Raw genomic sequence first — 10,169 nt, 5'->3', positions numbered from 1 at the left:
CGTTTTCCTCCTCCCTCATTGGATTTTCATCACCTGTCCCTCGTTTAGTTCATGCATTTAAACCCTGTCTTGATCCCTGTGTTTTTGCTGTTCATTTGAATGTGTTTATGTGGCTGTGCTTGTTTCTTGACTCTGTATATGTATATTTGAATCATTGTGTTTGTTTGTTTTTCTAGCCTTAGCCCAGGGTTTTCCAAAGTCTTTTGTTATAGCCTGATTCCTCTGTTTGCTTTCATGTACTCTTGTGTTTGTTCAGTCATGTATCCCTGTACTCTATGGGCAAATCCAAATCAGAGTCATTAGAATGGTCCAGGGTCATAGAGCCGACACAGTAAGTATGGGATTTTATGACTAAACAAACAGAGGAATCAAGACAGGGTTAAATGCATGAACTAAACGAGGACAGATGTTGAAAATCAAATGACGGGAGGAGAAAACGAAACTATGGAACGAACTCAAAAACACAAGACAACACAAGGAAAACAAGGAACACACAACCTGTGAGGGACTGATAATGACACATGCCTCTAAGTGGGATTTAGGGGAAGTTTTAGTATAAGTGAAGTGTTAGGGTTAGTGTGATTGTTAGGGTTAGTGTAAGTCTTATGTATGGGTTGGTATAAGTGTAGGGTTGGGCTAGTATTAGTGTAAACTGATTTCTTGTGGGAACTCTGTAAAGGAATGACAAGAAATTGAGATCATGGAGACAGTCCCTGATTATAAGAGAAAATGCAATAAGCTCCCTCTTATTAGAAAATTTCATTCACTGCAACATGTTTGGTTTTAAAATGTGAAAAGCTGATCACCCAACAAATCACTTGCTCCATGATTAAATTGATGTCTGTGATGTAATGGATGCTGCTTTAATTACAGTAAATAGACAATTCATTGACTTTTGACTTTTGAGAGCTAATTTCTTCTTAAAATTTAAGAGGCTAATTTTGCATTTTTGTGTTTCAGGTTAAATACAAAAATAATCAGAATCAAAACAACAAATCTGCTACTGATTTACCCAACCTCCTTCATCTGGGCCATATTCTGCATGCCAGCAGGATTCAGAGCAATGTACAATATTTCATTTATATTTTTTTTCGCCACTATATTATTACAATAAATGTTAAATGAGTAAAAATGTATAGAAATCACCACCTAAAAGCACCTTAAAGTACATATGCAAACAAAAGACAAACCCACTGAAAGAAGAAATAAACTGATGTATGTCATATATTAAGGTAAAAAGAAAAACAAAGTACACAAAGTAAAAAGGATGAAAAAATTTAAAAAAGCATTAAGATGAATAAAATTAAATAAAATATCAACAAACGAAAATATATTTGTTACATTAATCATTTTTAAAAATGCTAAATAAAAGGAAAAGACTAGTAGCAGTTCAAGGAATAGATTTTGCAATATAAAATGTTATTTCTCCACTTTTTTATACTTAAGATGTTCAATAAGCAATTGATGATCTCCTAACCAAACTCATGTTGGTACAGTGGCCCTGAAACTCAACAGCATTTACAAAGCAAATAGCAATCACGGATGTGACTGCATTAAGCAAGATACATTAAGGCAGAATACAAATGCATTAAGAAAGAATCCAAATGCATCAAGTGAAAATACAATAACATTACAAAAACAAAAAATTAAAAAAACACCTGCATTTGTGGAAAAAATCTCAAAGCCCTGAAACACTGATATCACATTAGCATTAAGTCACAACACAACAGCATTAACAAAAATTTTCAGAAATGCAGCATTTGAGTTCACTCACATTGAAAGTGCTCCTGACTGATAGAAGTCAACATTTTTCAAATTAGTATAGAAAGACTGAATCGTGGAATCTTCAGCAAAGCATTTGCTAGTAATTTGCTAGTAAAAATGCCACTGAACTTGGGATGCCAGACTCCATTTCTTCTTTTTTCCTTCAGCTTCTTGTTTTGTTAATGGTTTGATCCATAGAACATGATTTTTTATGAATGAAGTTGCAAAAGTGTTATGAATCTAATTCAGAATTAGAAGAATTAGAATCAAGACTCTAATTCACTTAGAACCCATTCTCAAAATTGACTTAAAGTTATATAGACAAAGTAAAAAGATGTTGTCACTCAGAAAAAAAATGTTAACATATACACATTTTGTTGAAAGCTTCTGACCCTCAACAGTTTCTGTTTTTCAGGCACAAACACTCATAATAGAAGCCTAAATGTTTATATATTGTAAAGCATGCAGAAAACCTTAGAATTCTTTCCATCAGGTTCAGTACCGGATGAAGTATGAACAGGCTAAGGGACAGTATCACTTAGAGCTTGACACAGCAGAACAGCGCCATCATAAGGAAAATGCATCCCTAAGCAGTCAGGTGAGTTTAACCATTGCTGATGTGAGATTAACATCTGATCACCCATAATTGCTGTCTCATTAATTATATCCTTCTCACATTTACCCCAGTAAAATAATGTGTCTCAACTGTATTTAGTTTATCCACAGTGTGATCTGGTTCCGTTTCACTGTTTATAGTGGTAATATCATAAGGGTACAAAATATAATCTTTTCATGTAGGCCTATTCCTGACCAAGTAGAGTGGGGTGATGTGGTGTATAAGTAGAGGGAGTGTTGTGTGAATTAATGACTTCTCAGCCAATCACGTTGCTCAACTCATACCAATAAACCAGCTGCACTAGTTGGTGCAACTAAACACAAAACACAAATGGCTAAAGACAAAAATGTTAAGGCAGTGCCAGAAGGAGAAGCAGAGGTGCAGGTGCACAAACAGCAGCTTACTCTGTTGACCTGTATCATATATAGCTGGATACAAATCATTCACCAGAAATCAATAAACAAAATAGAGTGTGTTCATTACAGCAAAAGAAAATGAAAATAGCAAATGCATGTCTTATATTTCCTGGAGTACTTGAAAGGCTATGGATCATTTGGTGTGGTATTATGAGGTTCACTCTTTTAATATACATCAAGTAAAATTCAAGAAATGGAGGCGCTATTTATAACTAGTAACATTTAAAATGTTGCCAATTGTATATTTATGGTCATAGATATGATTGTTGTGACCTAATGCGAACCTGGCCCTGACAGTGTATGATATTATTATTCTGTAGACATTCTTGTCAAGATAGACTGGAGAATAATGTATCAAGAGCACAAGCTACACCAGTTTATGCAAATTATAATTTCTTTGAAAAGACCAGCTTCAGAAAAACTAAAATTAATGGGAGTATATGCTGGTGAGAGTTTAACCTGGTGGGAATATGTACTGGTGGGAATATAATCTGGTAAAAGTAAGTATTCTTAAAGTGCCAATTAGACAAAACATGTCACAATGTGTTATTGGCAGGTTGCCTGGCAGATTCTAAAAGTCTAAAAGTATCCATTCAATGTTTATGTTTAACATGTGTACATGCTGAATGTGAAATTAGGTGAAGTACAAACAGGAGTATGAGAAGGACAAGGGAAAATCCCAGATGGAGTTTGCTGAGACACAGTTCTATAAAATGTCCAAGGAGGCTCAGAAAATGCAAAGTGAGGTAATAACCACTTTTACTTTTTGATTTACCATAAATTAAAAAATATTTATTATATATTCTAGTTTATGATCAAATGAATGAAGGACAAACAAGTAGATCGTAATGGCTTTCTTTGTTTAGTGTTAAATTTGGGATTTCTGAGATCTTCACTAAATTTAATTTCACTTCATTCTTAGTATGGGCTCCAAAAGATGCTATTTTGTCTCCTTTTGTAGAAAATATACCGTAAGGAGTATGATGAGGGTATTAAAGGAAAATCACTGGTGGATGTGGAATTAACACCTGGATTCCTCACAGCATGCAATGCCAGCAGCCTCATAAGTGAGGTAAGGATAGCAATTTCCATAATGCTCAGTTAATACAGCATGCAATACCAATCATCCTATGAAGTTAGGACTACTAGCAATGTCTCAGATCAACAGTGATGAAAGTGTAGTCTGCATTGCTCACATGAAATTATCAGCTCTAAAAAAAAAACCCTTTAGCTTTTTTCCGCATTTGTATGTCTGTTCTCACTTACAGAAGGAATACAGGAAGGACCTTGAGCGTGACGTGAAGGGCAAAGGCCTGACTGGTCTAGAAGAAACACCAGATCTGCTGCGGGTTAAGAATGCTGAGCGCATCCGTAGTGAGGTGCAGCAGCACATTTATCAAAGCTTAACTCTGAGGAGAGTAACACATCAAGTAACACAACAAATTATGTTTGCATGAGAGTAATCAATCATTTTTTGTTTAGTTAGTTTTTGGTCAGGATTGTTTTATGTTTCGTGTACTTTTATTCAGTCTTCACATCCAGACTGATGCATCTACCTTTCTATCCTTCAGCAACAATCTTGAACCCCCATCAGCTAACAAATTCCAAAAGCACTTCCCATAGTTAATATGTTGTCAATTTATTGCATTCCAAAAGCTGATATAACCCTAGCCCTAACTCTAGATATATGCAGTGTTCTCAGTACTTCCTTTAAGCCATATATTTCACTAAAAAGTATTTTAAAATGGTAAATGTACTGCTTACAATACCTATTATTTAATGAAAGTATTATTTAAAATATACATCATATATCTTCTAGAATGTAAAACCCATGCTCGGTGGTTTCAATGCCTTTTTAATTTCTTTATGTTCTAATAGAAAGTGTACCGTAAGGACATGGAAAAGGAGATCATAGGGAAGGGCATGGATATCAGTACTCAAACAATGGAGATACAGAGGGCTAAGAAGGCAACAGAGGTCACCAGCCAGGTGAAGTGTCTCACACATACCCACTCAGGCCTCTTGAGGACTCTATATAGTACGCTGCAGTTTATATATACTTTATATATCATAGTCATATTATACTGAAAATACTGGCCTACACTAAAATATTTAGTTTTGGGTGTCGTAAATATGTATCCTACTGCTGGTCAATATGAATGGCACTTTTTTCTCCTCTAAAACTAACTGCAGTCGCCATGGTGATTTGTCAAAAATATTCCTTGACTATATAAGCATGCAAGGTATATATAGTACTGTGTGTGTGTGTGTGTGTATGTATATATATATATATATATATATATATATATATATATATATATATATATATATATATATATAAATGTAATAATAATTTTGTTGAGCAAAACTAAAAGTCCCGACATGTTAATGGCAAGTGTAATAATGTCACTCTATTCATTGATATGGGAAACATTATACAATCACAATGGAATGAGAAGCACCTTTAATGCATTAAGCAAATATTGGTTTTGTTCAAAAATCAATGGATAATATTCCTTGTAATATCAACTCATAAAATAAGATTTGAAAATGAAAATTGCCATTGTGGGTCACCAGTTGTGTGCATATCACATAGTCTCATACAGTTCCAACCCATTTCAGTGTCCTTGGTTTTCAGTATTTCTGAAGTTACATGTCATTTCTGAATTTTGCTGAATGTTTAGACCATCCAAAGTCACAAGTGTAGATGTCAGACTATTGCCATTTATGTTGTGTATATTAGATGTGATGTGCAAATGTACAAAAAGCAAAGTGTGTAAAGTCAATCCAGATTAAAATAATTAATAGATAGTTGTACAGTAACATAGGCAAGGGATTGTAATGGGTATAGTATTGTTCCTATGTAATGTCCTGGTTAAGGGCTTGAATGGCCTGCGAGAAGAAACTCCGTCAATCTCTTTGCATTGGCCTTCACAGAGCAGAACTGTACAGCACAGAGAAGATTCTATTTTCATGGTGGTTGAGGTCCTTATGGTCTTGGTCTGCCACCCCATGTTGTAGATAAGATGTTGGTCTGGAAGCTCAAGAGTCTGAAGAGCCTGGCAGTCCTGCTTGGTGCTGTTCCAAAACCAGAATGTGAGGTTTCCTGTCAGGATGCTTGCAATGGTGCAGGTGTAGATGGAATTTAGCAGATCTGGAGGACATACTTGCAGGTGTTTGAGATGGTAGCGATACTGGTAAGCTTTCTTGACCTGGGTTTTGACATAACAGGACTGTGAGTCCTAAGTGATGTAAACACTAAGATATTTGAATCTGTTCACGCTCGCCATTGAGACTTTGTTTTTCCTGAAGGCATGATAGCTACTTTCTGCTTTGTACCAAACTCCACTACCAACTCAATTGGCTTACTGATATTCACAAGCAGGTAGTTGTCCGGGCACAAGTTCTCCAACTGGGTAACCTACTCTAGATAGGCCTTCTCATTGTTGTAAGAGATCAGGCTCATACAACAGTGTTGTCAGCATACTTGACAATAACACTGGAGTCAGAAGTAGACGTGAAACAAAGGTAACCAATTCCCTCTTGTTAAATTCTGAATTAAACTACCATTCCTGGACAACATAATGTTTTATCAGCTATGGAACAAGCAATGAAAATTCTCTGCAAATTCAAAACAAATTTGACGAGAAAAACAAGTTTGAATAATTTCAAAAATAACCAACATGTGAGACTTTGTAGACATCTGAGCATAGTTAAATTAAAGAGCATTAGTTAAATAAACTAAAGAATGTAGTTCTTAAAGAAAACACAAATTTGAAGTATTTGTGGTCTTGGTTTTAATGATCTTTGAAAAATCTAAACTGAGGCTTATGAATACAGAACTTAATTATTTCCTGTTTTCATGTGATACCTCACATATATGACATATCAGTATTATTTTGCCTTTACATTGAGTTCCATGATGCTGAAAACATTCTCCTCTCTGGTGGACTCCATTAGCTGGCTGCTATTTTGTGTCACTAGAGCCTTAGCTATAGCCTCAAAGCATGCATAGAAGTTGGTCAGTTCCTCTGCCAAAGAGCCATCAACATTCACCATACTGGGGAAGGGAGATTTATAGTCCGTTGTGTACCTCAATCCCTGCCACGACTTCTGGAACCACCCTTTTAGTACCGTGAATCCAATTTGCTTCTATAGTGCAACTTTGCCTCCTTCACTGGTCTAAAGACACTATAAGACAGCCTAGTACTTGTCCATTGCTCAGTGGTGAGTCAAGTTTTGTCCACCCATGGGAAACATTCTGATGCTGACTTTACACCTGTATTTTTATTAATATTCTGCTCACTTAATAAATTCCGTTCTTTGTTTTCCAAACATCACCATAGAGTCAGTAGTGAGGAGCAGGTGGGAGATCGTGGCCATACAAAAGAAGACACACACACACACACACATGCACGGAGATGTCTGGGAGGAGGTGCCATACCATGACAGAGCCACTCCCCAACAGCGTGACTCCCAGCACGCCAGCCTATCAGACTACAGCACTGAAACCAATGCCAAATAGCGAGGCCGGCGGACTGAATGACCCGACATGGGCCAGCACGAGCAGGACAGAGGGGGGGGGAAATAGAGACCAAGACCACGATAGACACAGGGACGGACACACTGACAGGAACAGGCACAGGCACAAAATGGGGACAAGGTGATGGGCACATTAAGTGTCACAGGGACTGGTACCATGACAGGAACAGGTATGTGAACAAAATGATACAAAGGGTTATGAAAAAGTCCAGGGAAGCCAGCAGGAACCCCAGCTTGTCCACCAGTCGTTGGCTGGGTTGAAGTCCGACTGGCCTGTGGGGGATGGCCCTTCGCCGGTTCTGGTGGCGGCATCTTTTCTTGGTCTCTAGGGTAGGCACTGGTGACACCTCCTTCTTGCCTCATTGAGGCTTGCACATAGACACCGGAGTTCTGAGTCTGTGTGCCTTAGGTGAGGGAGTGTCTTCAGATGACAATGATGCTGCCTCTGTGTGAGACACGTGGGGCAGTTTACTGACTCCAGAACGGCAGAGCCCTGGGCACCGGAGGCTCGTCACTCTAGGAATCTGCTGAAAACGTGTCCATCATAGAGGACGGATCCTAATGGAAGGCGTCCTCCACTTCCATTCATGGACCCTCCAGACTGTACATCTTCAAGTCCAACCGGAGGCTGATGCTGTGGGACTCCTCACTCTGTTTGTAATCCCCGTAGCCCTCCTGGTAGTCCCAATACAGATAATCCGATAATACAGAAGTCCGAACCTGGATACTAGTCATAATCTTACCAGTTCTGGTAATCTGTTGAGGGAGCAGGTGTGAAACACAGGGAGAGCGTGGCCATATGAACGAACACACACACACACACACACACACACACACACACACACACACACACACACACACACACACACACACACACACACACACACACAGATGTCTGGGAGGAGGGGCTGTACCGTGACACCATTCAGTAAGCCCAGTGGCTTTTTTTCCTGTTGTTGGACATTTCGCAGATGGGCATAGTGGAGGATGGAGAGTTATCATTGAAGTTATTGAGATAGCCAGAAATTAGTTAGGTGTTGTGTTTGCAGTCTTGCGGTCTTGCATTACAAACTTCTTCAAGTGCCACAGAGACTGAATGCAATCACTGACAGATAGTTCTTTTGGGTTTTCTTGGGCACTGTAAAATAAATCATGAATAAATAAGTAATATAATGGATTTCAGTGCAAGTGTAATTGAAGCAAATATCCAGTAGAACTACCATGCATAATGGACAAATAATCAGAAGTCTAGTGGAACTGCATTGACTAATGGGCAAACTTTGTCTGGTCTGCAAATTTGCTACTTTTTCTGCATCTTTTCCAGTAACATTTTTTTTCTCGTATACTTGAATATTTTTACAGATATGTTTTCATTTTATTTAAAATAACAATTAAAAATATTTTTATTCTACCAAATTTTGTAAACTTGTCTTATTATCTGGATTGTAGCTGTATTGCAAGGAAGTTTTGTTTTTCTTTAGTTATCAGAAGTGTTCAAACATGTTCATGTCTGTATACTCTTTCAGCTGTCCTACAAACAGCTGGCTCAGCAAAGGCATAGTTCATTTGGCACAGTGACTGATTCTCCTGAGCTCCTTCATGCAGCTTATCTGAAAGATGTCTACAGCCAGGTCAGCCATTGACCACCTACCTACCTGTAACAGAGTTGATTGAGACTAAAAACCCAATTTGTGACCCAATTTGACTAAAGCGGTGGATCTTTAGGGCAATTCTTCATTATATTGACAGTTATAGCAGATTGCCCAGTGAGAATGTTAGAGAAGAATGTCCACAAGGATGATTTATTGTTACACACATCTATGCCACTAACAGATGTGAATTAAAAGTAGAATAGTTCAGTTATTCTCATGGCTTCTTTAGCAAACAGATTAATAAAATGTTCAATAATCACCAGTAATGATAAGTATGATGAACTCATTGAAGCTGAGTAGCTAGAGCCATTTACAGCTAAACTGCTATTACTTTAATGCCTAAATTAAGAGTCAAGCACAAATTACCAGCCCAGAATTGATGTGTGTTAAACTGTTATGGAAGGTAGCATGCATGAATTGGTCACAGTAAGCTCAAAGTAATTTATCAATAACAATGGCATTCACCTTCTCCCGGACACACAAGAGCTCAGTGAGTTTACGAATGTTGAAGTCCATAATGAATTGAGGATGAAGGAATCCTAAAACTCACATGCACCTATCAATGAGATGGATTAATTAAATATGACTAACATAACCATTAAGGCAGTATTGTGAACAGAAGATTTTACACATGTTAAATATAGGGGGAGCTGAAGTTACCTCAACCAAACACTCGATTGGATAGGGGCAGACCATAGTGAGGGATAACTGGCTGACGGAAACCAGGAATGTTCCAGAAACTTATTGCATAATATATATGAGAAGATGAAAAGACTGATAAAAACTCCCCACCTTTTTAACACCACTATCCATCATGCATCTAACTGACAATCTACATAACTACACCCATCCCTCCATCTTTGCATCCATAATGTTTTTGTGTTTGTTTGTTTTGCTTTGGTTTGGTAAAATTGCAATGTCTCTAATATTTTTTTGTTGTGGACATATTTGTTTATGCAGAAGAAGTATAAGGATAATGCAGAGAAGCTGAGGAGTTCATATGGTGTCATGCCAAATACTCCAGAGATGGAGAGAGTGAAGACCAACCAGCACAACATTAGCTCTGTCAGTGATACCTTAGTTCACTTTTACTTCCTTTCATTTTAATTTATTGGAAACAACATTTTTTGTTGTTGCTGTTGTTGTTGTAGTAATAGCCATAAACAGCCGATGGCTACT

Source organism: Electrophorus electricus, chromosome 5, assembly GCF_013358815.1.
Source record: "Electrophorus electricus isolate fEleEle1 chromosome 5, fEleEle1.pri, whole genome shotgun sequence".
Taxonomy (NCBI): Eukaryota; Metazoa; Chordata; class Actinopteri; order Gymnotiformes; family Gymnotidae; genus Electrophorus; species Electrophorus electricus.
This window is presented reverse-complemented; position numbering follows the sequence as displayed.